Below are 6,000 nucleotides of genomic sequence, written 5' to 3' on the forward strand. Positions count from 1 at the left end.
AGTTGTTTAAATATCCAGGCCAACCCCGTTCATTCATGAATTTTTCTTCCCACAGATTCTGCAGTCGAGCTGAAAAACAGGTCAGAGGAGGTTGAGGAGTAAAGGCAAACTTAAACAAATTAAATTTAGGAAGTAAGACCTCTTTAATGTCTGTGTGTCTTCACATGTAAACCTAGATTACAGGGATTTTTCAACAGCATAAAAATGACACAAAATGCAGATGTACATATAGGACTGAAAAAATAAAAATAAAATTAAAAAGAGCAAAAAATAAAAGAGCAGAAAATCAATTATCCATAAATAATTAGTGCAAAAAATACCCTAAAATCCTTTATTTCAATATATAGGTAAGTAGTAAATTATAGTAATAAGTAGGCAAGTAATGAAAAAAATACAAGTCTGTAGCTCTCTGTTACAAAAATAATCTATTTTATTACTTTTATTACCTGTTGGGATTTATTGATTATTGATTTTATGCAACAGTATTTTTTTGCTGTTTCTCATTCAAGGGTATACTGGATGAGTCTATCCTCTTTGTGCAGAAAGTTTCATACATCCAGACAGACGATATGTCAAGGATTCAAGACTTTATTGTTATTCCAAACAAAGAAAAACAAAAATCAGATACTGAGGAAAGTTAAAATGACAATGCCAAGAAAAATAGACTATAAACAATAAAATAAAATCATAATTGGACTTTAAAATGCATAGACAAACTCTGAGGATACTCAATTATTATTATTACAGAAATACTTAAATTACTTATTACATATTTATCATTGTTACGACTATTACTGTTATCACTTTATTATCTTCATTTATTATCCTGTGACTTAAAGCATATATATTTATAAATATATGGTGCATATTATGATATTAAAACATAATATAATAGTTATTTATTATTATTACTAGTACTACTTTATTATTACTGCTGTGTTAATTTGCTGTTGTTGTTTTTTTTTACTAGTACTTTGTAATGTGCAACTGTAATAATATGATATATCATATCATATCATATCATATCATATCATATCATATCATATCATATCATATCATATCATATCATACAAATAAAGGTATACATAACTGAAACCATAACCTAATCCATAACCAAAAGTATCTACTGATCTGTTTAATACCTGTTGATCCATTAATCCTATCAATACATGTAAATAATTGGTGTAAAATGCAGTTTGTCATCTTTTCATGGTCATCAGATATGACCTATCTGGACATTCAGAGCCTCCATAGTTACCGTGGAAACACCGTCATCTTCTACAACATTGATTCACCAGTAAAACCCATGGAATTGGAGCAATGACAGTGGATGGAGATGCTTGATTTATATTCAGTTAATGATACATTTTACTGAAAAAGTCACTTTTCTGTCAGTTTTCTCTGTTTTTGATATAATAACCCTCAATTTTAATCTGAGCTTTTATGAACATTTTCATAGTCAGTAAATTAAATACAGGAAAATATATGGTTTATACTGATAAAATGCAAAATACAGTGGATAATTTTATAATAAATGGTGTCAAATCACTTGAGAAAAGCTAGATACAGAGAAAATTTCATTTGGGAATGGACACAAAAATAACACTGGGTCTTTATGGATTAAAACTGATGAAAAAAACCCATCACCATAGCAGTAGAACAGTCAGAAGAAGTCATGGCTGTTGTTGTAGTCTAATGGGTAAAAGTCAGACTCATGGGATGTAAAGTCTTCATAACCTTTAAGTGTTTATTTTGGTTCAGAGTGAATGGGGGTGAGAGGTTCTGTTCAGCAACAAGACAATAACACTTACTCAACCAGCAACATAAGAGCAACAGACAGCTATCAACAACACTGTCGGATGGTGTGGTTGACATTTATGGACACTTACAAGAGTATTTTTGAAATTTATTTCATACGAGTTGTACTAAAAGGGAATTGACTGCATAGCTTGGCTGTTGTAAAGTGTGTGAAGTATTCAGGTAATATTTCCATCATGCATAATAGTGCTTCAAAGTGAGATTCTTTTTTATAATTTAATATTTTTACATTCATTTTTATGAGATGAAAAAATAAAGAATAAACAAAAACAAAAACAATAAATAGTCAAACCTAAACAGTCGCAGATGACTAAAAGCACCGACTGATCTAAAATGTTCAATAACTTCTTTTTAACCATTCATTCTGTCAATGCAGTTGAATAATTCAGGTAAAATGCAGTTTCTGAGCTTTTCATGGTCGTCATCATGTTGCTATATATTGTGCAATACTGTACACATTCAGACGTTCATTTTATTATATTTTAGCATATTTTATGGTAGTTTTTATTCTTTTCTATTTAGCTTATGTACATTTTTATTTTTCATTTAATATTTTATCTGTTTTTGTGCTTCAAACACAGAGACCTGGGTAACGATATTTCATTCTATTATTACTGACTGAATGACAATAAAGTTGAGTCTGATCAGATATGACCCATTGATTCACCAATAAAACCCATGTAGTTTGACGAATGGCAGTGGTTGTAGATGCGTGATTTATGTTCAGTTAATTATATGAGTGTGTGTATATATATATATATATATATATATATATATATAATACAATAAATACCATAAACATATCTAATAAAACATCCCTATATGGCATATATGAAAAAATATGGATATCTGCAGTAGATACTGATTACAGTTACTCACAAATGAAACATGAACGAAAGTATAAAGAAACAAAAAAAAAGAAGAAGAAAAAGAAAAAAAACATACATGTAGATGACCACCTCTGAATGCTTATTGCATTAAAAGGTTAATCATGGGACTCCATCTCTTTGTAAACAGCTCTCCCTAAATTCTAAGCACATAAGTAATTTGTTCCATCTGATAGATTTCCTTCAATTTCTCAAACCAAATGTTGTATGTGGGAGGTTCAGATTTCAACCACTTGATAGTGATACATTTAATAGCTGCCGTTAGTAAGATTCGCAAAAGGTATTTTCAGTTATTCCCCACTAAACTTTCTGGGATTACACCTAAAATACCAAACTTGTTAATGATATATTTTTGCAGAAAAAACTCACTTTTGCTTCAGTTTCCTCTGCTTTGACCTTAGAGTTCTTAGAAATCTAGGTAATCACTAAATTAAATATAGGAAAATTCCACTGAACAATGTCAAATAATCCAGTAAATGGTGATAAATCACTAAAGAGAGAACAGTGAGAAAAATTCATTTGGAATTCAACTGCTGCAAAAATACTTCTAGGTCTACAAGAGTTACATGTACAAGAGTGAGTATTATTTATTTTATTTTATTTTATTTTTTTTTACCTTTATTTGACCAGGGAGCCCCATTGAGATTAGTAATATCTTTTGTAAGAGAGACCTGACCATACAAAGAAAATAACCTGTAGATGACCACAGGTCGAATAAAAGTACAACAAAAATAGTTTCATGCTGCAAAACTTTGTCTTCATTGCAGTGACAAAGAGTCAGCACAATGAATTAATTAGACAGTAATCTTAGATGCACATGCCTGGCTGGTGAGTGAAAGGGTAATGTGAGAGTGGCTGGTGGAAATACTGTATTTAATAATGAAGGAGAAGATAGCACCAGCTTCCTGGGGAAAACTGTTTCAAATGATGAGGCTGCCAGGTTGACACAAGGGAACGAATCATTTTTGCAATAGGTATTTGAGGAAATAACAAAACTCTGCAGTATTTATTTAAGTGAGCTATTCTTATAGAGTCAGTCACATTTAAAGTCATTGATCAACACCACAAACCTGCCTTTAGATAAAGTAAAAAGTGTAAATTAAACAGGACTTTTTCTATCATATAGACTTTTACAAATACAAAAAATGGGCCTGTAATGCTAGAATATATATGGAATAATTATAAAGAGATCATATGACTTTAAATATCTCAAATATTCCTAACTGTCTGGCAATGTAACATACATTTCCCATCCAATAAGTAGCATTGTAGTGATAAAAGACCTTTGATTATAGCACCCTCATCAGGTCATTCAGCATATTTGAGGACTTAATGCATCTCCCCACAGTTTATTTTCAGTCAATATATTCCTGTCTGTCTGAGTCTGAGTCAGCAGTGGTGTTTTTTTGGTTATAAAATCTGAACTGTTTAGTAAAAAGAGCAAAATATGGAAAAATATACCTGGAACATGCCTCAGAAAAAGAACAGATAAAAGGTTTACCTGTCACTGTAATGTATGAGTCATGGGTTAATGGACGTTTGATAACACAGGAAGTGTCTTTAGAGGGGCTATATGTAGTACTTCTACTGTCAAATATTATAAAATGAATTAAAATGATCACTACAGAGTTCAGAATAAAGAGGTCTGAAGCATGGAACACTCTCCAAAACCACCTGAAACTTACCACACTTTTATCATTAGGACAATTTAAATCCTTAATCACTTCTTATTTTACTTCTAGCTGCTCCTGTTTGTAAGTAGATGTCTTTGTTTTTATTTAATCTTGATCACTTTTACTTTTTGGTACCTCTGATATGGCGTTGTATTTTTCAAATATTTTGCGTTTTGAATCCATAATTCCATTCTTATTTTACCTCCAGCTGTTCCTGTTTCAAATGTTTTGCTTTGTCTCAGCTATATTTTAAATGAGGTTGCGTCCTCAATATATCTCCGAGTTTAAATAAAGGTTATGAATGAATGAATGAATTAGTGAATGAAGTTCTGCCAAAGATGCCAGTGTATTGAGCTGCAGAGATATGAACTGAATTTATTTCTAGTGATTTCTCAGGGGGATTTATCTGATCACTAGAGGGAGTAGTGAGTCACTCCCATGTCGAGGAAAACTAACACCACAGGACCTCTGATCTAAGCATCAGAGAGTGACCAGATGGGATGAGAACCATTAAGAAACAACTATTTGAGTCAAAGAAAAGAAGTGTTGAAAATAGAAGCTGTTGTTTTCTCCACTGGACTCAGCTCTAAATGAAAAGATGGAGTTTGATGCTGAAATGGCAGCGTTTCTTCTACATGAGTGAGTTTGATTCTGAGGTTTATGAAGGTATAAAGTAGGGCTGTCAAAATTAATGCATTAATGTGGATTAATCCATTATCATGATTAATCTGATTAAGAATTTTAACGCCATCACACAATATGAGTACAAATTTATGCAGTGCAGAACGTCTCTGCCAATGCCTTTTGGGCAGTTTGTCCAAGTAGAGTTAGCGTCACATTAATGGGCAGTTGATCCGGTAGTGACAGGCAGCAGAACCAACCCATAAAGATGGAAGACACTGAGACGCTGGATGGAAATATGAAAACAAAAAAACAAAAAAAAACAAAGACGGAACACTCGACTGACATAAAATATTATACACACTCAGCAAGAAGGAGTTTTCTTTTCACCGAAGCACTTCCATCTTAAAATACCACATTAACGTGAAGCGTACATTAGTCGGGGATTCTGCTAGCACTTTGGCTTAGATTAAAAATTTATGATATTTAATCGTGACTAATCAAAATTAATCCACAGCAACCCTGTGATTAATCTGATTAATAAAAATTTTATAGTTTGACAACACTAGTATAAAGTTATTATGGGATGTTATTATCTTTGCTAAGTTTGCGTTTGTTGATTCAGACTGAACAGTGACAGTTCTGACCTTGTTTGGGCACTTCTAAACGAATCTTTAGTTCAGTTACTGGCAACACAAACCATACAGAAAACAGAAGTGATTTGTGGTTTTACTGTGACTGTGTTCTGTCTAAAAACAGAGCTAAGCTAACAGAGCTATAATGTAAACTATCAACTGATCCAGCAGGTGAAGATTGTAAAATTAGGGCTGGGAATCTCAGGGTACCTCACGATATGACACGTGATACATGGCTCATGATCACGATAATATCTCGATATCACAATGCTGCGATAATCAATATATTGCTCATAATAACCTATGATATATCCGTATGTTTAAACATTATGTTATGTTTTTGCGTTCAGTTTAACTTAACTGCTC

Source organism: Sphaeramia orbicularis, chromosome 21 (genome assembly GCF_902148855.1).
Source record: "Sphaeramia orbicularis chromosome 21, fSphaOr1.1, whole genome shotgun sequence".
Classification (NCBI taxonomy): domain Eukaryota; kingdom Metazoa; phylum Chordata; class Actinopteri; order Kurtiformes; family Apogonidae; genus Sphaeramia; species Sphaeramia orbicularis.